This window comes from Dama dama, chromosome 16, assembly GCF_033118175.1.
Source record: "Dama dama isolate Ldn47 chromosome 16, ASM3311817v1, whole genome shotgun sequence".
Taxonomy (NCBI): Eukaryota; Metazoa; Chordata; class Mammalia; order Artiodactyla; family Cervidae; genus Dama; species Dama dama.
Window position 1 is genome coordinate 43,886,024 of NC_083696.1, and position 27,511 is coordinate 43,913,534.

Genomic DNA, 27,511 nt, shown 5'->3' on the forward strand with positions numbered 1-27,511 from the left:
GGACAATGGGATCTGCAGATAATGTCAGAACTGAATTGAAATACCCATATTCAGCAATCAGAAGTGAGGTAGTATTGAGAATACAGAAGTATTTTGTGAATAGAGACAGTAATATAATGAGAAACAGGAGGGTTTGATGTAAACAGAGTAATTGAAATTGCAAATTGTGAACCCTCCCTCCCAATTTTTAAAATTATTTTATCTATCCTTGTTTCTTTTCATTCTTTATTCTGCAGCAGTGATTTCTACCAATCTGTCTTTCAGCTCACTTATTCATTCTTTTGCCTCATGTTTCCTGTTAACTGATTCCTTTTTGTGCCTTTTTATTTTCTTTATTTTTTTTTTTTACCAGTTTCCAGTTGCAGGGCATATGCCATCCCTCTTACACTATCAAGGCAATGATTGGAAGTTTGTTTGCAGAGCCTTATTTAAACCTGTGTGTATGTAGACTGATTATGATACAGGAGTTTAATGAGATCAGTTTCTTTTTTGATTCAGAAAAAAATGATATTTAGCTTCCCTCCAAAGGAAAGGTCAGGTGAGCACCATCAGTATGCTACACTCCTGTAACAGCTCCTTCCTTCATTCACGTACGTTAAAGCACTTGGAGCTGAACTGAATCCTAAATTATTTCCCATTTATAGGTTATTGTTTTACAAAACCAGATGTAGTTGTCAAGTGGAAGCAAGGAAAAGATCCATTTTTATTAAAGGAGGAGTCTCTAAATAAGACTCATGCAGCTGAGCTGAGGTGCAACTCCTGGGGGAATAAGATTGAAAATGATTCAGTTAGAGGTGACCATTGTGAAACAGTGTTAAACAGTGTTCTTTCTGGGGACTTAAATCTTGAAGTTTAGAAACAGTAAAGCTAGTATGGGCTTCCCAGAAGGCCCAGTGGTAAAGAATCCACCTACCAATGCAGGAGACTCAAGAGATGTGGATTTGATCCCTGGCTTGGGAAAATCCCGTGGGATCAGAAATGGAAACCCACTCCATTATTCTTGTCTGGAAAATTTTTTGGACAGAGGAAAATTTCAAGGACACCAAAATTACTATGGATATCCCTCTATACCTGAATTTAAAAAGTAACACATATACACAAAATATACAAATGTTTCTGTGTAAATTATAACATATTATAGTGCAACATAAAAGATTATTCCCTACTTGATTCCTGCCTCTTCTGGAATATTGTGTATAACTGGTAATGTATCATTACATTGGACTGAATATAGAGTTGGGTTTGAGGGTGGTATTTCATATTTATTGATGCATCAGTCAAATTTCTTTCACTTTTGAAATATCATGTATATTTGCATTGAATCGGAGCCAATGAAACCGAGGTTAATTTTTGTTTTTTAAGGAGTGTATTTTAAGGACTTCTAATTTATTTTATATCACAGAGGGGTGCAAAAAATAATCACAGAATGAGGGTTCTGTTCCAGATTTAGGAGTTCAAAGCTGCATGCAGTATATTTTCTAGGATGTGAAATGGTATCAGTTAAAAGACAAATCAATGTTTTAGGGATTGCTAAAAACTGAATGTGCCATCAATTTTAAGATGCATCCTGATTTAAGTGATAGTAATTTACTTTAAAATGTATGTGCTCCTGTTTATAATTGCCAGCACATGGAAGCAACCTAGATGCCCATCAGCAGATGAATGGATAAGGAAGCCGTGGTACATATACACCATGGAATATTACTCAGCCATTAAAAAGAACTCATTTGAATCAGTTCTAATGAGATGGATGAAACTAGAGCCCATTATACAGAGTGAAGTAAGCCAGAAAGATAAAGACCAATACAGTATACTAACACATATATATGGAATTTAAAAAGATGGTAACGATAACCCTCTATGCAAAACAGAAAAAGAGACACAGATGTACAGAACAGACTTTGGGACTCTGGGGGAGAAGGCGAGGGTGGGATGTTCTGAGAGAACAGCATTGAAACAATTGTACTATCAAGGGTGAAACAGATCACCAGCCCAGGCTGGATGCATGAGACAAGTGCTCAGGGCTGGTGCACTGGGAAGACCCAGAGGGATGGGATGGGGAGGGAGGCGGAAGGGGGGATCGGGATGGGGAACACATGTAAATCCATGGCTGAGTCATGTCAACGTATGGCAAAAACCACTACAATATTGTAAAGTAATTAGCCTCCAGTTAATACAAATAAATGAAAAAATAAATAAAATGTATGTGCTCTTCATGTTTTCATTGTTAAGATGAATGACATAGGCAGTATTGTGAAAGTGTAAATCAGTGTTGGGAAACTCTAGAATGTATATTCTTCGTGAACTTTTGAAAATAGCATGGCCTCAAAGATATCTAGATTAATCTTTAATTTCAAAATTGTGATGCAGAGTTACTTAGAGAAAGAATGTGGATAGAAGATACTTGTTGAAAATGATAAGTATTATTGTAGTTAAGGAAGACAGAGGAACCTGGTGGCTATAGTCCGTGAGTCACAAAGAGTCAGACGTGACTGAACAACTAAGAGACAGAATGGGAGACATATGGCCTGGCCAGACTAGAGTAGAAAAATATCATGGAGTTATGAAATAGTAACCTGAATATCCAATGTGCCTAAAAGCAGATTTTTTAAAAGTTTGATTTTCAGAATGATGCCACCTGATCCTTTTTATCTGTTGTATTTAGAGTGGTGTGCTCACTGCCATCTTAGGTTTGAGCATAGGTCTGGCATGTTGTATGGGAAGTGAAATATCCTAGGTAAGAGCAGTCAAACATAAAAGAAACTTATGAGAAATGAATAAAAAATACGTTTTTAAGTAGGCTTTTGGAAATAGGGTGAAGCCTGAGATTAAAGGATCTTAGTTAATAGAAACTGTTACTATATGTTCAGCAGTGCATGGAATACTTACATGGAGCTTAGTCCTGGTTGAGATGAGTTTCAGGGTGACTTCCCTGGATGTTCCAGTTGTTAGTTCCACTGCAGGGTTCATGGATTTCCCCTGGTCAGAGAACTAAGACCTCACACTGGATGTTGTATGGCAAAAAAAAAAAAAAAAAAAAAAAAAAAAGACTAGGCTCAGGAGAGTGAGTAATCATAATGAAAGGGAAAACTTACAATTTGATGTTCAACAGTGTTTTGCTGTTGAACAATCCTGATATAATAAACTAAGGCATCAGAGCCAGCATATAGAAATGGATTCGTTCCAGGTCAGTGTGTTATTTTATGTCTCATAAATTTTTAACTTCTGTACATTTATATATCTATGAATTTCTCCAGGAGGATTTGAACTATAGAATTGCTTCTTTAATCAGGAGAAAAATCAGTGCAATTATGAATTTGTTTCAGTGTTTATATATGGAGTTGAAATGAGGAAACTCCAGCTGAAGGTTATTGACTACTCAGTATCCTACCACTGTGATCTCTAGTTGAATGTATAAGGACCTAGACATTGATTTATTCCACAATCAAATTCCTTCTTTGATACAGTATTGAAAATCATTATTGACAGATTTCTCTTTCAATTCTACCTACTGCTGAGAATCAGTCATCCCAAACTCTAATTTTCATGTTTCTTAGTGAACCACTTTTTTTATTTTTTATTTTTCATTTATTTTTATTAGTTGGAGGCTAATTACTTTACAATATTGTAGTGGTTTTTGCCATACATTGACATGAATCAGCCATGGATTTACATGTGTTCCCCCTCCCGATCCCCCCCTCCCGCCTCCCTCCCCATCCCATCCCTCTGGGTCTTCCCAGTGCACCAGCCCTGAGCACTTGTCTCATGCATCCAGCCTGGGCTGGTGATCTGTTTCACCCTTGATAGTACAATTGTTTCAATGCTGTTCTCTCAGAACATCCCACCCTCGCCTTCTCCCCCAGAGTCCCAAAGTCTGTTCTGTACATCTGTGTCTCTTTTTCTGTTTTGCATAGAGGGTTATCGTTACCATCTTTTTAAATTCCATATATATGTGTTAGTATACTGTATTGGTCTTTATCTTTCTGGCTTACCTCACTCTGTATAATGGGCTCTAGTTTCATCCATCTCATAAGAACTGATTCAAATGAGTTCTTTTTAATGGCTGAGTAATATTCCATGGTGTATATGTACCACAGCTTCTTTATCCATTCGTCTGCTGATGGGCATCTAGGTTGCTTCCATGTCCTGGCTATTATAAACAGTGCTGCGATGAACATTGGGGTGCACGTGTCTCTTTCAGATCTGGTTTCCTCAGTGTGTATGCCCAGCAGTGGGATTGCTGGGTCATATGGCAGTTCTATTTCCAGTTTTTTAAGGAATCTCCACACTGTTCTCCATAGCGGCTGTACCAGTTTGCATTCCCACCAGCAGTGTAAGAGGGTTCCCTTTTCTCCACACCCTCTCCAGCATTTATTGCTTGTAGACTTTTGGATGGCAGCCATCCTGACTGGTGTGTAATGGTACCTCACTGTGGTTTCGATTTGCATTTCTCTGATAATGAGTGATGTTGAGCATCTTTTCATGTGTTTGTTAGCCATCTGTATGTCTTCTTTGGAGAAATGTCTGTTTAGATCTTTGGCCCATTTTTTGATTGGGTCATCAGTTTTTTTTTTTTTTTTAATTGTGGCCTCATAGTTCTCTGAGACTATAGATACATAGTCTATTTTCTCTTTGATAAGATTCAGTAAATTCCATAATCTGTCTTTATGCTCACTGACCCTTCTTTTATCCTGTTTAATCTACTGTTGAACCCATTCAATGAGATGTTTTATTTCAGTTACTGCTTTTTTCAGTTTTATAATTTTCTTTTACTTCTTTTAAAAAATCTCTTCTATTTCTTTGTTAAGATTCTCCTTCTCTTTTTTCTAGATGTATTTTAATTGCTCATTGAAAACATTTTTATGATGGTTGATTAAAATCCTTATGGAATTGTTCCAACATTTGAATTATCTCAGTGTTGGTACCTGTTATCTTCACTCATTCAAAGTGTGATTTTCCAGAGCGGTTTTCAGTTGTTTCCTGACATTTTGTTTATTATGTTAGGCGATTCAGAACCCTGTTTAAATCTTTTTCAAGTGGGAAGGTCCTGGCCCACCTTTTGGGGCTGTGATTCCAATAACAATTTAATTTTCAGAGCCCTAGTAGTTTTATTATGGCATGCTTCATTCCTGTGCTACCTATATGAGAAAAATCTGTATTCTGCTTTTGATGAATGAAGTGTTCTAAACATGTCATTTAGGGCAATTGGTAGTGCTATTCAGGTCACCTATATCTTCACTGAATTTCTGTTTACTTGTTCTACTAATAAAGGGGTATTGAAATTGACTTTAATTGTAGATTTGTCTGTTTCTCTTCTCAGTTCTGTCAGGTTTTTGCCTCATACAGGTGATGCTCTGCTGTAGATGCATACACAGTAGGGGTGATATATCTTGGAGAATTGACCTTTTATCATTATGTATTAATAGGGTCCCTTTTTATCCTTGATAATTTTCATTGTTCTGAAGTCTACTTTGTCTGAAATTAATTCAAAAACTTCTGGCTCAGACGGTTAAGAGTCTGCCTGCAGTGCAGGAGACTTGGGTTCAATTCCTGGGTCGGGAAGATCCCCTGGAGAAGGAAATGGCTACCCACTCCAGTATTCTTGCCTGGAAAATCCCATGGACAGAGGAGCCTGGCAGGCTACTGTCTGTGGGGTTGCAGGACTACGCAACTTCACTTTCACTTTCTTTCAATACAAACATGTCAGTTTTCCATTGACTGCTATTTGCATAATATAGCTTTCTCCATCTCTTTACTTTTGAAGTAAGTCTTTATATTTAAAGTGGATTTCTTATAGATAGCAAATAATTGGGTCTTGCTTTTTTTAAAATTAAATCTAATGATGTATGGCTTTTATCTGGTGTGATTAGACCATTCTCATTTAAATATTGGTATGGTTGGATTAAAACCTACCATTTTGTCATTTTCTATTTGTTGCATCATTTGTACTTTGTTTTCTTTTTTCCTTTCCTAATTTAAGTCAGGCATCTTTATGTTTTCATTTTATCTCCCATTGACTTGTCATTTATGCTTTTAAAATTACTTTTTAAATTTGGTTTTCCTAAGATTAATAATATATATTTTAAAATAATTTTAATCCACACACAAATAGTTTGCTGTTTCATATATAATGAAAGGACCTTAACAGCATATTCCCAATTCCTCCTTCCTATCTCATATGCGTTGTTTTCATGTATTTTACTTATACATATGCTATATTTAGCCAGTACGTTGTTCCTCTGGTTTATCGTTTTTGGTTCTTAATATGACTTCTAGAAATTTTTAAGTTGTGTATATGACTCATGTTTCTATTGAATGACACAGCTCTAGAATTCTGGATGTTACCTATCCTATTGCTAACTCCTGTCATCAGTTTTTCAATTCTGTTGTTGATCCTAATCATTATAGCATGTTCCATTCTGAACTCTTCTTTCTAGATTCTGAATCTAGGAAGCATTTCCCCACTTTTTATTTCTAGTGGGTTGTGATTCCTTGAGGGGATGGATTTGTGTCAATAGCCTGCAAGCTTACCACTTAATTCTCTTTTCCTTTTTCAATTATTTCCACTTTATCTGTAGCTGAACTTTGGTTTGAGGCACATTTGCTTCCCCACTTGATTTGCTCACATGGTGTACCATCTAGTGGTAATAGAGGGTGACCTTCATTTCCCAAAGTTTAACTCTGCTTCTGTGAGAAGACTTTGAATGCTACTAATAGTATAGGGAACTTTATGGAGAGAAGGAAGCCATTGATTAATTTTAAATATATATTTTGATGTTAGTTTCGTATCAGCATTATGTTACATTGCACTATATGTGTTATATGTATAATTTGTCACACCTTGATATACTTGTCTTTTAGTTATTAGAAAGTTTTATAATTGACTTTGTTCTATAATATTTATAATTTTTATGATTTATTTTGTGTCATAGACAAGGCAAAACTGCTTAAGAACAGAATGACTTAACTGATTGTGGACAGTTTAGGGACTATAATCTCGAGGCTACAGGCAATAGGAGATGTTCTTAAGTAACATAATTCAATTGTTGTTGTTTAGTTGCTAAAGTTGTGTCCAGCCTTTTTGCAACCCCTGGTACTGTAGCCCGCCAGGCTTCTCTGTCTATGGGATTTTCCAGGTAAGAATACTGGAGTGGATATCCTTCTCCAGGGGATCTTTCCGACCCAGGAACTGAATCCTCATCTCCTGCATTGCAGGTGGATTCTTAACCACTGAGCAACCTGGAAGGAGTAAAACACTTAGTCAGAGTTCATTTTAATAATCATATAGTTAATATTCTAAGAGGTATGAAGTAAAGTGTCACATCTGGAAAAGGGCTGAAAAGGGTTTTATGAGAAAAGAGATATTTTCAAAAGTCATTTAGCCACAGATGTGATATCAGTCTGCTTTGAAAAGACAAGAACTTGAATTCTGGAATAAGAATACTTAGGTTTGAATATGCCATTTTTGAGCTGTGTGATCTTGGGCAAGATATGTATCCTTTGAGTCTTAGTTTTTCATTTTAACAGTGTTATTCTCTTTTCCTAAAGGAAATCTAAAGATATAATTAGCAAAAACAACTTCTCACGGTGAAAAGTTTTGTGCTGATTTTGATGATTTGTCAGAGGAACTCAGACAGTTTAACCAAGAAGGTAGAAAATTGATTGAAGAGTCTAAGAAACACTGTGATAAACTCAGTAGCAACCTTGAAATAATTTCTAAAAAGACCAAACAGAGATGTGAAGCTCTGAACACAAGTACACTTTGTTTTTCTGAACAGTGGGCATCTTGGTTAAGTAAAAGGCAAGAGGAACTTCAGATTTACTGAAGGTAATTACTTTGTAACTGGAACCTCCCTTGGGGAGAACAGGTGATCATCAGGAAATTTTATATTCTTGGCTAAGTATTGTCTTCAAAACACATGCTAAAGTATAATGAATTACTTAAAATTGTAAGGATAACAGTTGGTATACTTATACATGATCTTGTTTCACATATATGTTTCCTAGGTCTCCAGATGATTGAACATTTCTCTGATCTGTCCTATATCTATCTTTGGTTTTTCATTTGTTAGTTACTTTGGTTTAGAGCATGCTGTCTCTTGGTGTATAATACTTTCCACTTATAAATGATTTTTACTTTTGTCTGGGTACATTCAAACCTGTTATTGCTTTAAGTATTTAGAATATTGTTCTGATTACCCAGAATATATCTGATAGGTTTGTGGGTTTGCTTGAACTTAATATTTGCATGAGCTCTTTGTGGGTTGATTTTTCTTCTGTTCAATGAAAGGATTTTACTACTATTCTTAGAAATTAGGTAAAAGAACTTAAGTGTTTTAAGCTATATAACCTATTTTCACAAAAAGGAACTATGACTAGTAGAGAAATAGGTAATTTCAGGTTTGGAGCAGGAAATATACCAGATGAGCCTATAGATCTTGTCATACCAGAAAGTAACGATGCTGTTAAAGATTAATGGAATTATCTCAAAAAGATTCAGGAGCCAACCTGAGACACTCCATTATTTGGAGGTGGTACAATTTGAGCATCATGAGGAATAATTGCTACAACAGATTAAGATATATCAAATATGTTAAAATTGATAAATTCATAAAAATTTCATTAGTCTCCTTTGGCTCATGCTAGGGAAGCAGCAAATTATTTTAAGAAGTGGTAAATGAAGGGAAACAATTGAAAAGTCATCTGACTTTCCTGAAAGAACTCTGTCTTGGTTTAGCAGGGTAATGGATAAAGTGTTTCAAAGAATTCCAGCTAGTAAAATGCAGACAAAATGATAGAATTAGGATATCACCATCTTTCAAAAAGCCTAGTGAAATAATCCTTGTGGACATTAGTGAGTGTGTACACCATTTGAGCAAAAGCTGATGAGAGATCTTTATAACTAAGAAGGTGACCATACTCAAACACACTGGTTGATTTTTTTCCATGCAGCTTGTGAGATTTTAGTTTCCTGACCAGGGATTGAATCTTGGCTCTTGGCAGTGAAAGCGCAGCATCCTAACCACTGGATGACCAGGGAATCCCCCACACTGATTAACCTTAATGTGAGAGACACAACCAGGCATTGTGTACTTTCAGTACCACCTATGGAATATTCTCGCCAAAAAGTTAAAACCTGGTCTAGATCAAGTCTTTAGATCTAACTAATTGTAGAAAATACAGAAGACAAATGAATATGTGAAAATAACAGAGGTGCAATTGAACATATCTAATAATTGAGATATTCAGTAGAGCACAAATACCTGGTTTCTCAATGAAATTTTCTTTCAAAGCAGAAAATATGAATAACCTATATCAAAAGAGAGTTAAGACCTAGAGGGCCTTAAGCCCTGGTTTGATATCTTGTTGATATTTATGGCACTGGGGTAATTATTATTAATGGCCCTTTTTACTCTTAGAATTTCTCAGTTTTGATGAGAAATTATATAGTCACTTACTTAGACATATCAGTTCAGTTCAGTCATTCAGTCGTGTCCGACTCTTTGTAACCCCATGAATCGCAGCACGCCAGGGCTCCCTGTCCATCACAAATTCCCAGAGTCTACACAAACCCCATGTCCATCGAGTCAGTGATGCCATCCAACCATCTCATCCTCTGTCGTCCCCTTCTCCTCCTGCCCCCAATCCTTCCCAGCATTAGGGTCTTTTCCAGTGAGTCAACTTTTCACATGAGGTGGCCAACGTATTGGAGTATCAGCTTCAACATCAGTCCTTCCAATGAACATCCAGGACTGATCTCCTTTAGGATGAACTGGTTGGATCTTCTTGCAGTCCAAGGGACTCTCAAGAGTCTTCTCCAACACCACAGTTCAAAAGCATCAATTCTTCAGCACTCAGCTTTCTTCACTGTCCAACTCTCACATCCATACATGACTACTGGAAAAACCATAGCCTTGAGTAGACGGACCTTTGTTGGCAAAGTAATGTCTCTGCTTTTTAATACATACACCGACTTATAGATCTGTGCATTTTACCCATTTTGATCTAGAAAGGGCTTCAAGCAGATGCACAATGAGGTGAGTACTGAGGAAAAGCTTAGGAGAAAGATTCTGGTTTGAAAAATTGCCTGTCTCCACGAGTCAGAGACTAAAGTGACTGTTTTCTTCCAACCAGAATAAGGCCCCAAGGGAGGCAGGTTTGGGCCTAGCCCAGGTCAGAGCCCAGATGGCTTCACCCCCACCGTGGCCTAGGCCTCTGGCCCACAGGATGGGAAGGGCATGACCATCCTGAGCCACCATGGGGAGAGGAGGGGGATCAGGCCAGAGGACAGAGGGGAGGACCGATGGGGTCAGACATCTCGCTGGCTGGCTTCTTCCTGGGCAGGGCAGCAAGAGGACAGGCAGCAGCTGGGCCCCACCCACTGTGGTCTAAGGTGTGTCTCAGGAGCCTCCCATTGCAGTGCTATTTCCTGGGAGGGCTGGGTCCACATCAGATGCCCTGGTGCTGACTGGTCTCACTGGTCATCATCAGCCCGAAGAAGCAAGGCCTCTGTCGGTGGCACAGAGTGTGCCTAGGTGTGGGTCTGGTGGGATGTGGGATCAGGTCAGGGTGGGCTACTTCTGGAAGGCACTGTAGGAGCTGGCAGCATTGGGCAGTTGGTGGAGGGATGCTGGGGGACCCTGTGAAGAAGCTGGGGGAGGCTGGACATAGCTTGAGTTACAGCCTGGCCTGACCAGGCTTGAAGCCCCGGCCTCAGGAGCTGCAGACACCCACCTGGGCTCTGCTCTTAGATTCTTCCTCCCTTGAATGCCTAGTGGTCAGCGCCTAGCACCTTCCCTATCCTGTCCCAATACAAGGGAGGGATCTAGGTTGGTTCCAGATCCAAGAGCTGCTTCTGGGGCTCCATGTGCCCTTCAGGCCATCCTGCTGTGCTTACTCTGGCCCTGGTCCAAAGGTCAGCATGAGCCAATGACAGGAATCAGAGCAGGGGCCCAGGCTGGATCTCAGCAGCTGAAGGTAAAATTAGAAAGAGAGATCGGAAACATTGACTTTGGCCTGTCTGGGGTACAGCCGTGATGTACAGAGCATGCAGTGTTCAGATTTCTAAATACCTTAGAGCTCTCAAAATCCAGGATTCCCAATGCCAAGGGTGCCAGAGCTCTGAACACCACAGGGAACCCCAAACCTAGAGTTCCCAGCACCCAGAGGCCCTAAATGCCCAGAGCACCTCATGTCTAGATCTCTGGGGTTTCATAAGATATAAAGAGAGGGGGGAGGAAACTCTCCCAAGTTTGTACAGTTCAGTTCAGTCACTCAGTAGTGTCTGACTCTTTTGTGACCCTGACTCTTTGCAAAGCCTGAAGCACACCAGGCCTCCCTGTCCATCACCAACTCCTGGAGCTTGCTCAAACTCATGTCCATAGAGTCGGTGATGCCATCCAGTCATCTTATCCTCTGTCGTCCCCTTCTCCTCCTGCCCCCAATCCCTCCCTGCATCAGGGTCTTTTCCAAAGTCAGTTCTTCGCATCAGGTGCCCAATGTATTGGATCTTCAGCATTAGTCCTTCCAATGAATATTCAGGACTATATATAACGGAATATTTCCTTTAGGATTGACTGGTTTGATCCCCTTCCAGTCCAAGGGACTCTCTAGAGTCTTCTCCAACACCACAGTTCAAAAGCATCAATTCTTTAGCACTCAGTCTTCTCTAAGGTCCAACTCTCACATCCATACAGAGCTACTGGAAACCCATTGCTTTGACTAGACAGACCTTTGTCAGCAAAGTAATGTCTCTGTTTTGTAATATGCTGTCTGGTTTGGTCACCACTTTTCTTCCAAGGATCATGCGTTTTGTTGTTGCTGTTGTTGTTGTTTGTTTGTTTTATTTTTTTATTTTATATTTTTAAAAATTAATTTATTTATTATTTTACTTTACAATATTGTATTGGTTTTGCCATACATTGACTTGAATCCTCCATGGGTGTACATGTGTTCCCCATCCTGAACCCCCTCCCACCTCCCTCCCCATCCCATCTCTCTGGGTCATCCCAGTGCACCAAACCGGACCACCCTGTCTCTTGCATCGAACCTGGACTGGCGATTCATTTCACTTATGATAATTTACATGTTTCAGTGTCATTCTCCCATATTATCCCACCCTCACACTCTCCCACAGAGTCCAAAAGACTGTTCAATACATCTGTGTCTCTTTTGCTATCTCGCATACAAGGTATCGTTACCATTTTCTAAATTCAATAAATATGTGTTAGTATACTGTATTGATGTTTTTCTTTCTGGCTTACTTCACTCTGTATAATAGGCTCCAGTTTCATCCACCTCATTAGAACAGATTCGAATGTATTCTTTTTAATGGCTGAGTAATATTCCATTGTGTATATGTACCACAGCTTTACTATCCATTCATCTGCTGATGGGCATCTAGGTTGCTTCCATGTCCTGGCTATTATAAACAGTGCCATGATGAACATTGGGGTACATGTGTCTCCTTCAATTCTGGTTTCCTCAGTGTGTATGCCCAGCAGTGGTATTGCTGGGTCATATGACAGTTCTACTTCCAGTTTTTTAAGGAATCTCCACACTGTTCTCCATAGCGGCTGAACTAGTTTGCATTCCCGCCAACAGTGTAAGAGGGTTTCCTTTTCTCCACACCCTCTCCAGCATTTATTGCTTGTAGACTTTTGGATAGCAGCCATTCTGACTGGCGTGAAGTGGTAGCTCACTGTGGTTTTGATTTACATTTCTCTGATAATGAGTAATGTTGAGCATCTTTTCATGTGTTTGTTAGCCATCTGTATGTCTTCCTTGGAAAAATGTCTGTTTAGTTCTTTGGCCCACTTTTTGATTGGGTCTTTTATTTTTCTGGAATTTAGCTTTAGGTGTTGCTTGTATATTTTATAGATAAATGGAACAAAATACAAAGCCCAGAGATAAATCCACGAACCTATGGACACCTTGTCTTTGACAAAGGAGGCAAGAATATACAATGGAGAAAAGACAATCTCTTTAACAAGTGGTGCTAGGAAAACTGGTCAACTGCTTGTAAAAGAATGAAACTAGAACACTTTCTAATACCATACACAAAAATAAACTCAAAATGGATTAAAGATCTAAATGTAAGACCAGAAACTATAAACTCCTAGAGGAGAACATAGGCAAAACACTCTACAACGTAAACCACAGCAGGATCCCCTATGACTCACTCCCAGAATATTGGATGGGGAACACATGTAAATCCATGGCTGATTCATGTCAATGTATGGCAAAAACCACTGCAATATTGTAAAGTAATTAGCCTCCAACTAATAAAAATAAAGAAAAAAAAATAAAGAAAAAAAGCAAAAATAAACAAATGGGACCTAATTAAGATTAAAAGCTTCTTCACAACAAAGGAAACTATAAGCAAAGTGAAAAGACAACCTTCTGAATGGGAGAAAATAATAGCAAATGAAGCAAAGGACAAAGAATTAATCTCAAAAATATACAAGTTTTTTTTTTTTTTTTTAATTTGATGGTTGCAGTCACCATCAGCAGTGATTTCAGAGCCCAAGAAAATAAAGTCCGCCACTGTTTCCATCATTTTCCCATCTATTTGCATGAAGTGATGGGACCAGATGCCATGATCTTAGTTTTCTGAATGTTGAGTTTTAAGCCAAATTTTTCACTCTCCTCTTTCACCTTCATCAAAAGCCTCTTTAGTTCCTCTTCACTTTCTGCCATGCCATGGTGTCATCTGCATATCTGAGGTTATTGATATTTCTCCCAGCAATCTTGATTCCAGCTTATGCCTCATCCAGCTTGGCATTTTGAATCATGTACTCTGGGTATAAGTTAAATTCGCAGGGTGACAATATACAGCCTTAACGTACTCCTTTCCCTATTTGGAACCAGTGCATCACTCCATGTCTGGTTTTAACTGTTGTTTCTTGACCTGCATACAGATTTCTCAGGAGGGCATGTAAGATGGTCTAGTATTCCCATCTCTTCAATGATTTTCCACAGTTTGTTTTGATCCACACAATCAAAGACTTTAGTGTAGTCAATGAAGCAGAAATAGATGCTTTTCTGGAATTATTACTTTTTCTGTGATCCAGCAGATGTTGAAAGTCTGATCTATGGTTCCTCTGCCTTTTCTAAATCCAGCTTCAACATGTGGATGTGTAGAGACCATTTAATGGATCTACCTGAGGGACATCTCCCAGGTCTGTGCCTTCTCTGCCTGTATAATATTTTCCTAAAGCAAGAGTTTACGAATGATACTATGTGGTTTGTGCCCCTGGATATACCAATCATTTATGAATTCCATGACTATAAGTAGTTGGAAGTAAACTGGTCTCCATATTCTCAACAACCTTCATGTACTTCCCTAAAATTGATTCACCTGATTAATTTCCTGAGATTGTGGAATGTTTCTGCCTCTCCATTCCAGTCAGTACTTTCACTATTCCTTATGTTTCATTGTCTAAAAGCAAAAGTTCCTGTTATTCATTCACAGGTTACCTTGGGAATTACCATGATTAGAAAAGTAATAGAAAACTTCCAAAACCTAAAATATAAGAACACTGTGAAACATTGTAATCTATGAAATCTGAAGTTTGTTTTTATTAAGACATTTCAAACCAGTGGTATGACTTCTTATTTCCTTTTAGCTCATATATCTTTCTTTTCTCAGAAAATAAGAGATTTGCAATAGACACATATTTTAGCCAATACAGTGATGTTTTGAAATCATATATAGTAGATTGATGATGATATCTGATTAGCATCTATTTTTTTGTCATTTTGAAAAATTGAATGAAAGGTCTGTGTGTCATTACTATTCCAGCACAATTTCTGACAGAATTTCTAATCCCATTTACTTTTAATAGTCCCAAATATTCTCAGTATTTTCATCTAAAAAAGTGGGCATTTAGGAATTTATTTATGCATATTGAGTAGAGATGGAGAAGGAAATGAAGCCCACTCCATTATTCTCGCCTGGAAAATCCCAAGGAAAGAGCAGCGACAGTCCATGAGGTCAAAAAGAATTGGACATGACTGAGTAACACACACATTGAGTAGAGAAGGAGAAGGGTGTGTAAGTCATTCAAGCAAGCGTGAGTTATTGCTGTTAAAGAGATATCTTATTTCTAATTTACCTTATTAAACAGACCTTACTAATACTAATGTCCAGGCTTCCCAGGTGGCTGGGTAGTGAAGAATCTGCCTGCCAATGCAGGAGACATAACTTCGACTCTTGGGTCTGGAAGATGTCCTAGAAAAGGTAATGACTACCCACTCCAGTATTCTTGCCTTGGTAATCTGAAGGACAGAGGATCCTGGTGGGCTACAGTCCATGGAATTGCAAAGGGCTGGACATGACTTAGCCACTAAATTACAACAACCACAGCAAACTAATGACTACCTAGTTTGCATTTTATTTTGAATATGACTACACAGGCAATTAGTTTTCAACTCTTTGGGCAATTGGAAGCACTTTTTTTGTTAAGATGCAAGATGATTTGAGAAGGATAGAGACATTAAGTTTGGTAAAAGAAAAATAATTGATAATACTTTTGATGACTTCATAGGTAGAATAATAGAATGAAATGTCAATTGGGCAGACATTTGTCATGCTTCCTTTTTGCATGAAAGATGTTCTGAGAGCTCATCCTGCAGTTTTAAGCCTCTGGTGGAGTCTATCATAGTTGCTCATGCTGCCATACTGGAGCTCTTTTGAAAACACATTCAGAATATAATCCATGTCTTATCAACTTTGTGCCAAGTAACCTGTATACACAATACAACACAAATACTCCATAACAGAGACAAACATATGCATAACTTATGCACTATTCACTCAATTAAAAACAATGTTTTATCATTAATACATTACTACATTCTGATGTCCTTGTTTGCTATGCTTTAGTCTCCTGGTTTATAAAACTCCTACATTGAAATGCATTTCCTAAAATTCTGTCTCTTAAGTTATCCAAGCCAGGTCAACACAATACCTATTTTATGAAGGACTTGGACATTTTTTTTGCTCTCAAACCCATTGTGATACTATTTTCCAACTTGCACAGTTATCATTTTCTTAACTACCCTACTCTGAACACCGGATTTTCAGCCTTTGAAAGGTGTCTTTTTTTAACTGCTATTTGTATCTTTGTAAGAGAAATTCATGTGCTAATTGAAAGCCTGGCTATTCTAGGTGTAAAAAAGGAAGATGGAATTCAATTAAGATTACACAAGGCATGCCACATATCTATGTTGTATTTTAATCTATTTAATATATTTATCTTGTTTGAATTTTTTAGATGAAAACTTAGAAAATGGTTAGATAATTTTTTTCCCTGGTAAGTAAGAGAGAATTAAGTTTAGTCTCTTTGAGCCAAAATGCATGTTCTTTCTATTTTAAATAATTCTCTTTTAACTTTTTTTTTTTATTGTGATATACCCTATTAACAAGCAGTGGTCTGATAATTTCAGGTGAATGGCAAAGAGACTCTGCCATACATATACATATATTCATTCTCCCACAAACTATCATCCCATTCAGGCTGCCACATAACATGGAGCAGAGTTCCATGTGCTATACAGCAGATCCTTGTTGGCTATCCATTTAAATATAACAGAGTTTACACATTGATCCCAAACTCCCAAACTAACCCTTTCCCCCAAACTTCTTTCCTCTCCTGGCAACCATTAATTTTATAGCATTAACCCTTCATTAATTTAAACTTATCTTTAAAAACCAACCTTTGTAGCTACTTTGTTTACATATCAAGAACAAACTCTAATTATTATAATGCTCAATAAGAAATCAATTTAGAGCCCCACAACCTTGGAGATTGTGTCCTTGACATCCTTATTTCTCAGAGTGTAGATCAGGGATTCAACATGGGGATGACCACCGTGTAAAACGCAGATGCCACTGTGACTGTGTGCCTGGAGGTTGTGGAGCTGGGCACACAGTAGAGGAAGAGGATGATGCCGTGGAAGATGCTGATGGTGCTCAGGTGGGAGGCACAGGTGGAGAAGGCTTTGTGGCGACCACAGGCTGAACGCATCTTGAGGATGGTGACAACAATAAACACATAAGACAGGGGAATGATGAAGAGTGTGCTGACCACATTAAAAGTGGCAAGAATGAAAAGCAGCAACTGGTTGAGATAAGTATCAGAGCAAGAGAGGGAAAGCAGGGAGGATAACCCACAGAATAAGTGGTTGATTGTGTTGAAACCTTGAAATGATAATTTGGTAACAGAACATGTGAATGTCAAGGAGCAAGCTACACCCCTCCCCAAGCATAAGATCCAGCTACTAACATCACACAGAGTCTTGGGGACATGGCCACCATGTAGAGCAGAGGGTTGCAGATGGCCATGAAGCAGTCATAGGCCATCACAACTAATAAAAAGGACTCAGTCACCACAAAGGTACGAAAGAAAAAGTATTGCATTATACAACCTACAAATGAAATGGTTTTGTCTTTTACAATGAGATTCACCATGGTCTTGGGAGCAATTATGGAGGAATAACAGAAATCCACAAAGAAGGGACATGGGAGTGTGCAGTTTGGGGTTAATTTTGATGATTACAATCATCCTAAGATTCCCTACCACAGTGACACTGTAGATGGTGAAGAATGTCACTTGAAACTCTGGGTAATCGGAGAAGCCCAGGAGAGTGAACACTGCCCCACTTTTATTTCTCTCTGATAGAATCATGGCTTCTGTTTGTCAGAATCCGAATCAGCCCTGGAAACAAACATATTAGAGAAAATGAGGATGTAAGACCCTCAGTTAATTACTCCTTTCCAAACTTGGAAGATGAAGCAAAGTGCCTCTTTTAGAACCTCTCTCTGTGTTTCTTATGCACAATTGCTAAATGTCTAAAATTTTCAAAAGATAACCATTTAAATTTTTCTTTAAATAGCACAGCATCATTATTGAACTTTTAAGCTCTGAACTATAATTTCAGTATTTAGAGATAATATGAAATCAAAATTCTTGGAAGTTATTTTCAGTGAAATCCTTCTATAACACTTTTAGGTCCTCTTGAACATTATAAATTGATAAAAGATTAACCTAGCCTAGTACCATACCTGATTATTTCAGTCCTAAAACTAGTAGCAAAAGTGAGAAAATTCTAAATAAATTACATTTTGCATCACATGTTCACAACATGACACTAAGAATGAACCCTCTGACAGTTTGTACCTGTGCCTTTATTGTTAATTCCACATGATACTTTAACATTTACTTTTGTTTCTGACTCAGTAAGTCTATTGTCAAAATAAACCTTAGTTAATTTTTTCAGAGTGTTCTTCTCAACACAGTGAGCCCTAATTATCAATCCCACCTCATTGCTTGTGGAATAATAACATTGAACAAATAATAAGGATAATACAGTCTAGGTCTTTATCAAAGACATGACAAAATAGAAGACAGAGATCCTTGACTTTCCCTGTAACATGCAAATAAGTGGAATGGACACCGAGATGCCCTGATTCGAAATAAGACCGGATTTCCCTGCAGTGACTTGAATGCAGGCTCGTCTTTCATCTCACAAGATGAAGGGATGTCTGAATCCCCTGTGGAGACCCTACAGAAAGCCCTTGTTCCACGCCTCATCTCGTCAGGAGGCCTCACACCCCTTTGACAACTCGAGAGGAACACGGAGTTCAATGCTTCAAAAGGAGACGATGACTGACTCCTTTTGAAAATTGATAGGAATCCCAATATCCCTGTGGCAACTGGAAAGGGACCCTGGGTCTCCCGCCTCCCCTTGAGAGGCGTCCCTATTGCCCTGCTACGTCTCAAGGAGAATCCTGAGTTGTCCCTCGCAACTAGACAGGAGTCTTGACATCGCTGAACAAACACAAGTTTTGAAGGGCCATCCCTGTTGTAACTCGTGAATATACCTCAGGTTTCCACCGAAAATTGAGAAAAAACATGAGACATCCCACTCGCCACGAGATGAGACCAGATTCCCCTACATTGCGTGCAGAGCAATTCCGTGTTCCCCATCAAACACGAAAGGAGCGTTGGCTTCCTTGGTGAAACTCCATAGAGTCCCCAAGAACACTGTCACAAGTCTAGAGGGTCCCTGAGGTCATCACAGCAACATGAAAAAGCTCCGTGTACCCCAAATCAACTCAAGATGAGAGCTGATTCCCTGGCTTCGACTCAAGAGGAATGCCAACTTTCCACAAGCACCTCAGGAGGAGGCTTCTCTCAGCTTAAGTATGTGAGAGGGACCCTGAGTTTGCTGCCTCAAGTGGAGTGGACACCTAGATGCCCTGACTCGAAATAAGGCCGGTTTTCCCTGCAGTGACTTGAATGCAGGCTTGTCTTTCACCTTACACGATGAAGGGATGTCTGAATCCCCTGTGGAGACCCTAAGGGGAGCCCTAGATCCTCGCATCACCTCGACAGGAGGCCTCACATCCCTTTGACAACTCGAGAGAAACACGGAGTTCAATGCTTCTAAAGGAGATGATGCCTGTCTCATCTTGAAAATTGATATTAACCCCAATATCCCTGTTGCAACTGAAACGGGACACTCGGTCTCCCGCTTCACATCGAGAGGCGTCCCTTTTGCCCTGCCAAACCTCGAGGAAATCCCGAGGTGTCCCTCGCAACTAGACAGGAGTCTTGACGTCACTGAACAAACACAAGTTTTGAAGGGCTATCCCCGTCGTAACTCGAGAATATACCATAGGTTCCCACCGCAACTCGGGAAAAACCATGAGACTTCCCCCTCGCTGCCGGATGAGACCCGATTCCCCTGCTTTGCCTGCAGAGCAATTCCGTGTTCCCCATCAAACATGAAAGGAGCCTTGACTTCCTTGATGGAACTCCAGAGAGTCCCCAAGAACACTGTCACAAGTCTAGAGGGATCCTGAGGTCACCGCACCAACACGAAAGAGCTCCGTGTACCCTAAATCAACTTGCAATTAGGCCCGATACCCCTACATTGGCTCCAGAGCCATCTTGCATTCCACATCAAACACAAGTGGCTTGACTTCCTTTAGGCAACTCCAGGGAATCCCCAAGAAGACCATGGCAACTCCAGGGAATCCCCAAGAAGACCATCCCAAGTCCAGAGGAACACCAAGGACAGCACAGCAACTTGAGAAAAGCTCCATGTACCCCAAATCATCTCGAGATCAGAGCGGATTCCCTGGCTTCGACTCAAGAGGAATGCCAACTTTCCACAAGCACAAGAGGAGGCTTCTCTCAGCTATAGGTATGTGAGAGGGACCCTGAGTTTGCTGCCTCAAGTGGAATGGACACCGAGATGCCCTGACTCGAAATAAGGCCGGATTTTCCTGCAGTGACTTAAATGTAGGCTTGTCTTTCATCTCCCAAAATGAAGGGATGTCTGAAAACCCTGTGGAGACCATAGAGAAAGCCCTAGTTCCCTGCCTCATCACGACAGGAGGCCTCACATCCTTTTGAAACCTCGAGAGGCATGCGGAGTTCAATTCTTCAAAAGGAGATGATGCCTGACTCCTCTTGAAAATTGATATTAATCCCAATATCCTTGTGGCACCAGGAAAGGGACCCTGGGTCTCCCGCCTCTCTTTGAGAGGGGTCCCTATTGCCCTGCCAAGCCTCGAAGAGAATCCCGAGGTGTCCCTTGCAACTAGACAGGAGTCCTGACGTCGCTGAACAAACACGAGTTTTGAAGGGCCATCCCCGTCGTAACTCAAGAATATACCCTAGTTTCCCGCCACAACTCTAGAAACACCATGAGACTTCCCCCCTCCACCAGATGATGCCCGATTCCACTGCATTTTGTGCAGAGCAATTCCGGGTTCCACATAAAACACGAAAGGAGCCTTGACTTCCTTGATGGAACACCATAGAGTCCCCAAGAACACTGTCACAAGTCTAGAGAGACCCTGAGGTCACCGCAGCAACACGAAAGAGCTCCGTGTACCCCAAATCAACTCAAGATGAGGCCCGCTGCCCTTGCATTGGCTCCTGAGCAATCTCACGTTCCCCATCAAGCAGAACAAGTGGCTTCACTTCCTATAGGCAACTCCAGAGATTCCCCGAGAACACCGTCCCAAGTCTAGAGGAGCACCAAGTTTAGCACAGCAACTCGAGAAAAGCTCCGTGTAGCTGAAATCATCTCGAGATCAGAGTGGATTCCCTGGCATCGACTCAAGAGGAATGCCAACATTCCACAAGCATCTCAAGAGGAGTCTTCTCTCAGCTATAGGTATGTGAGAGGGACCCTGAGTTTGCTGTGTCAAGTGGAATGGACACCGAGATGCCCTGACACGAAAGAAGGCCAGAATTCCCTGCAGTGACTTGAATGCAGGCTCGTCTTTCATCTCCCAAGATGAAGGGATGCCTGAATCCCCTGTGGAGACCCTAGAGAAAGCCCTAGTTCCCCAGCTCATTTCGACAGGAGGCCTCACATCCCTTTGACAAATCGAGAGGAGCACGGTGTTCAAGGCGTCAAAAGGAGACGATGCCTCACTCAACTTGAAAATTGATAGGAATCCCAATATCCCTGTGGCAACTGGGAAGGCAGCCTGGGTCTCCCGTCTCACCTTGAGAGCCGTCCCTATTGCCCTGCCAAGCCTCGAGGAGAATCCCGAGGTATCACTGGCAACTAGACAGGAGTCCTGAAGAAGCTGAACCAACACGAGTTTTGAGGGCCATCCCCGCCGTAACATGAGAACATACCCCAGATTCCCGCTGCAACTCAAGAAAAACCATAAGACTTCCCCATCGCCGCGAGATGAAGCCCAATTGCAATGCTGCATGCAGAGCAAGTCCGTGTTCCTCATCAAACACGAAAGGAGACTTGACTTCCTTGATGGACCTCCAGAAAGTTCCCAAGAACACTGTTACAAGTCTAGTGGGACCCTGAGGCCCCCGCAGCAACATGAAAGAGCTCCGTGTACCCTAAATTAACTCAAGATGGGGCCTGATTCCACTGCATTGCATGCAGACCACATCCGTGTTCCCCATCAAACACGAAAGGAGCCTTGACCTCCTAGATGAAATTCCACATAGTCCTCAAGAAGACTGTCACAAGTCTAGAGATGCAACACGGGATGCAACATGAAAGCGCTCCGTGTACTCCAAATCAACTCGAGATGAGGCCCGATTCCCCTGCAATGTCTTCAGAGCCGTCCCGTGTTACCCATAATACACGACAAGGGGCTTACTTCCTTTAGGCAACTCCAGAGTTTCCCTGAGAATACCATCTCAAGTCTAAAGGAACACCAAGTTCAACATGCCGTGTTTTTTCATGGTAGATATTTTGCTTTTCTTGGCTAAGATGTTGCCAAGTGAAAGGCATTTTTATAGAAATAACAGCAAGCCACAAAGAGAAAATCTTGAACATAGAAATGAAGACAGAAAGGAAACTTCTAGGAGAGAGTAGACCAGGCATTAGCTTCAATAGCAGTTCTCTTCTCCCTGACAGCCTTTTATCTCTTCCCTCTTAGGAAAAGGGCTGTATTCACCAGGGATTTGGTCACATTCTCCTTTCCACATGAGGAGTACGAAGGAGGTCTGGCACTCTATTCTTATCATGACTCATTTTTTTTTTTTTTTTTGCAGGAAGAAGATTCCTCACACCCAGTGGAACCACCCTTCTGTCAGATAGAGAAGGCTCTCTGCCTCCAGGGTTCTGCCAAACCGTCCACAAGAGCAGTCAGTCAGTCATTTCCTCCCAAGCATGGCTTTCAATAAACTAACAAAACAAAACAAAAACAGAAAAACACAAAAAGCAACAAACTGATGCTGTTGTCTCCTAGATTATATCAGTATTACCATGGGAGTGCTGCAGGTATGGAAGTCAGAAGCTGGAAGAAATTATTTGAGGAGCTTTAATATCTATGGTTTTTCCAGTGGTCATGTATGGATGTGAGTTGGACTGTGAAGAAAGTTGAGGGCCGAAAAATTGATGCTTTTGAACTGTGGTGTTGGAGAAGACTCTTGAGAGTCCCTTGGACTGCAAGGACATCCAACCAGTCCATTGTAAAGGAGATCAGGCCTGGGTGTTCATTGGAAGGACTGATGCTGAAGCTGAAACTCCAATACTTTGGCCACCTGATGTGAAGAGTTGACTCATTGGAAAAGACCCTGATGCTGGGAGGGATTGGGGGCAGGAGGAGAAGGGGACAACAGAGGATGAGATGGCTGGATGGCATCACCAACTCAATGGACATGAGTTTGAGTAAACTTCGGGAATTGGTGATGGACAGGGAGGCCTGACATGCTGTGATTCATGGGGTTGCAAAGAGTTGGACACGACTGAGCGACTGAACTGAACTGAAGACCTAAACAGTTACTGCAATACTATTGAGATTTAATTGTATTATGTAGCTGGAATGGGCCCTTAACACACAAGGACCCAACTGCACACTTGAGGAGTACATTACAGAGGTATTTGGATTTCAGTTTCATTTGAGCATGTTTTCAAATAATCACCCTGGTCACTCTGTTTCAGTGTTTTATTTATTTATTTATTTAAAATGAGTAACTCACTTTAATTGGGGAATAACTACTTTACAATATTGTGATGGTTTTTGCCATACATCAACATGAATCAGCCACAGGTATTCATGTTTCCCCCTCCCCCATCCTGAATGCCCTTCCCACCTTCCTCCCCACCCTCTCTCTCTGATTGTCCCAGAGCAGGCTTTGGATTCCCTGCTTCAAGCATTGAATTTGTGCTGGTCATCTATTTTACATATGGTAATGTACATGTTTCACTGCTATTCTTTCAAATCATCAGTGGGAGAAGGCAGGGTGGGATGTTTCATGTTCTAAACTTTTGAACACAAATAGAAAGCATGTGGTCACATAGAATGTTAGAACTAAAGGAACTCAGCTTCTGTTCCATCATCTTCACAAGCATTGTTTATTTTTGCTTTACAGCTTAAATGCAAGAATATCTAGTACCACAGGTGTTGGAGACACAAAGTGATCCCAAAGGGAGCTTTTGTTGTTTTTCAGTTGCTAAGTCATGTCCAACTCTTTGTGGCCCCATGGACAGCAGCATGTCAGGCTTCCTGTCTTTCACTATCTCCAGGAGTTTGCTCAAACTCATGCCGATTGAGTCCATGATGCCATCCAACCATCGCATCCTCCGTCACCCTCTTCTCCTCCTGCCCTCAGTCTTTCCCAGCATCAGGGTCTTTTCCAGTGAGTTGGCTCTGCACATCAGGTGCCTGAAGTTTTGGAGCTTCAGCTTCAACATCAGTCCTTCCATTAAGCATTCAGGGTTGATTTCTTTTCGGATTGACTGGGTTGGTCTCCTTGCAGTTCAAGGGACTGTCAATTCTTTTCCATTTATGCTAAACCATTATGAACTTATTGGAAGCTCACCAAATTCACTTCCATATAGAATATAGTATCTACCTAAAGGATAAAGTGTTTTAGTCAGCATGGGCTGCTATAAAACATACCACATGCTGGCTGGCTTAAACAACAGACATTTGTTTCTCACAGTTCTGGAGGCTGGTAAGTCCAGGGTGAAGATGCTGGCCAGTTTGGTTCTTGGTAAAGACTCTCTTCTTGGATTGCAAATGGCTGTCTTGTTGCTGTATCCTCACATGGTAGAGAAAGGAAACTCTGATGTCTACTCCTCTTCTTATAAGGGCACTAGTCCCACCATGGGGGATCCACCTTTATGAAATCATCTAAATTTAATCATATCCCCAAAGCCCTACCTCCTGATGCTATACCTTAGGGGTAGGGCTTCAAGAAATACATTTGAGATGGGACACAAACATTCAGTCCAAGACAATTGGTAATGAAATTGTACCACTTTGAAGATAATTTGAGGGAGAAGTCAGAAAATGATATGCTTTGTGTTCAAATTTTGCTAGCTTAGCCACTGGCTGCTCCACAGAGATTTGGTCTTTGATATCTGCTCCTTGCTAGCACTCAGCCCTCCACTGTTTCCTGGATCCTCCCATATGCATTAGGATCTTCATTAGAAGCAGGATGACTGGATAGGTCTGCAGAATTCCAGGTCTCAGATCTAGACATTGTGGCCTAGACCACACGGTTCACTGGCTGGTGTGGCAAAGCCATGTTGAATTCAAGGGTGTAAGCATAGAAGCAGATCATCATATCCTGAATCCTTATCCTTTCTCTCACCTGTAGTTTGCTGCCCTAGTCTTTTTGCTTGTTTGTTTTGTTTTTAAGTTAACAAAATACCAGCTGCCTATCAGATAGCTCTGTTCAATTTTCCTCTTACCCAAATGATTAAATCCAAATCTGTACGGATCTGTTCTTCCCATTCATGACTCTTTTTCCAAGTGTCCCACATTCTTCCTTTAGTTGTTGTTGTCACCATTATTCTCCCAGCTTCTGTAATCTTGGACATGTTCTCTTTTACTCTTTCAACAAAATTTCAAGATCTGTAATCAAGTTCTTTCCTCTTCCATTTACCCTGGTTTCAATCCAGATCAACTTGCATCTAAGATTGTGCCTCAATAACCCTGCCACTAACCCTGTTTTCTACTGCCAAATGAACCTTTCCAAATACCATTTCCATCATGTCACTGTTCCCCCAAGAGTTTGCAATAGTTTCCTGTTGCTAATGTATCAAAATTATCTCCCCTGAGGCCTGAGGATGCTGGAGCAAATGATAGATGAAAGTTTTTTTCAACTAAACATTCCAGTTCTCAATTAAAGATGTTTTTCCATAAGCCTAAATCTTTCTTTTATACATAAGAAGGATGTGTTAACTGATGTAGGGGCTTAGTAAATATTTCTTGAATAGAGAAAAGAACTTTATGGTTAGTATGTGAAACTGTAACTCCCCTAAATAGGGTACTTTGTCCATATTCATTTATGGATACTGTTTTATTTATCTATAGCTGCATTAATAAGCTATTGAAAACCTTGGTAGCTTAAAACAATGATTTTATTACCTTTCATATTTCTGTGGGATGCCTGGGGTTATTGGGGCAGTTCTTCTGCTTATCACTCTTGAGTTCTGTCACGCAGTTGTAGTTAGATGGAGGCTTGGCTGAGATGCCAGGATAGCTGCTCCTCTTTCCCACTTTAAGTGGCCTCCTCTGTCTCTCCGTGTGGCCTCTCTACGTTTTCTGTCAATGTGATCTTTCCAGAAGGAAAGCCAGACTTCTTATGTGAAGACTCAAGGTTTTCAAAACTAAAAAGTGGAAGCTGCCAGGTCTATAAAGCTTAGGCTCTAGCTGGTATAGTGTCAGTTCTGCCATATTCTGTTATTTAAATCAAGTCCCAGGAAAGCCCAGCTTCAATGATGGAGGGGTCTACACATGGTGTAAATTCAAAGAGATGTGGTTCATTGGGAGCCATCTTTGGAGACCGGGGTACCATCCTCTGGCTCTTACTGATTCATGGCCTTTCTACATGAAAAATGTGCTTACCTCTGCAAATCTCATCCTAAATATGGTATCAGTTTAAATTCCAGGATATTGTCAACAAAATCAGGTGCTGGTATGGATGTGACTGCTCGAAGGCATCTTCTCATATGCACTTTTTCAGGTGCAGAGACCAGTGAAGAAGAGCAGATTATCCACCCAACCCCAACCCATCTCTTTCATGTAATGGTGAAAGAGACAGAAAAACTTCAGCAGACTCCCATGTTCAAAAAGAGGAGAAAAGGGAGACATGAGCATTTCCTGATTTATAACAATTCTAAAATCCAACCTGTGCATATCCTAATTTCTCTAACTCAAGGTAGAGGATAGTCCTTGATTAAGGTACAGTTTTGCTTTTTAGGAATGGTTTCCCTCTGCTCTTGGTTTTATCCTCTGGGTTCTGGCTCTGAGTCATTCTTCCATTTTCATTAAAATGGCCTATGTTTGTAGCTGTATAACTCTAAACCTGTTTCCTATCTCTTTGGAAGTTAAGGGCCCAAAGTGAAGGCAAACTGGGATGGCTAGTCTATGAACATACCCCAATGAATCACACCTCCTGTTCATATTCTTCTGTGGTTCCCCTACTCATTGAATCTGGGCTGGCCCACTGATCTGTTTTAACCAATGGACAATGGCAGTTTTCTGATTTTGTACTTTGGGGATGCCTGAGCCACCACCATGTAAGAGGTCTGGTTTCCCTGCTGCAAAGACCACATGTAGAGTCTACACAGAGAGGAAGAAACTTGAGACTATGGAGAGGGAGAGAGACCATGTCAACCCAGTATCCTGGTTGAGCCTCCAGATGAACCCATGCTAAGCTCTTACCTGACTGCAAGCACACGAGAGAATCCAAGTGAAACCACCAGAAGAATTTCCCATTGAGTCTAGTCAACCTTTGGAACTGTGAAAGGTAAAGTCATTTTAAGCCATTAAATTGGGGTGGTTTGTTATGCAGCAGTAGAAAACCACACATAATCCATTCACTGAAAGTTACTGAACTGTCCATCTGTGCCTGACGCTGCATTAGGTGACGTGAATGTAAGACTAAATAAAGCATTGATTCTGAGCTCTACCTCATTTTTGTTAATGAAAGATTTTTGTTAAAGGAAATGTTTCAATTTTTTTTTAAATTTTAAGGGTGAAAGATTTCTGTTT

General features: G+C 40.5%; 1 long non-coding RNA gene and 1 pseudogene across 5 annotated transcripts in view; one reads left to right on the plus strand and one right to left on the minus strand.

Annotated features, from left to right (window-relative positions):
* The window catches only part of LOC133071324 (uncharacterized), a 43,688-nt gene that overhangs the window by 12,367 nt on the left and 3,810 nt on the right, over positions 1-27,511 (plus strand). For 4 of the 5 annotated variants that reach the window (XR_009696409.1, XR_009696407.1, XR_009696406.1 and 1 more), the window contains one exon: positions 22,554-23,439. This is a non-coding gene — a long non-coding RNA (uncharacterized LOC133071324). Of the gene's footprint in view, positions 1-22,553; positions 23,440-27,511 lie in introns of those variants that run through there. The other variant, XR_009696410.1, reaches the window with a different exon arrangement.
* On the minus strand, positions 16,789-17,690 carry LOC133071005 (olfactory receptor 5D18-like; annotated as a pseudogene).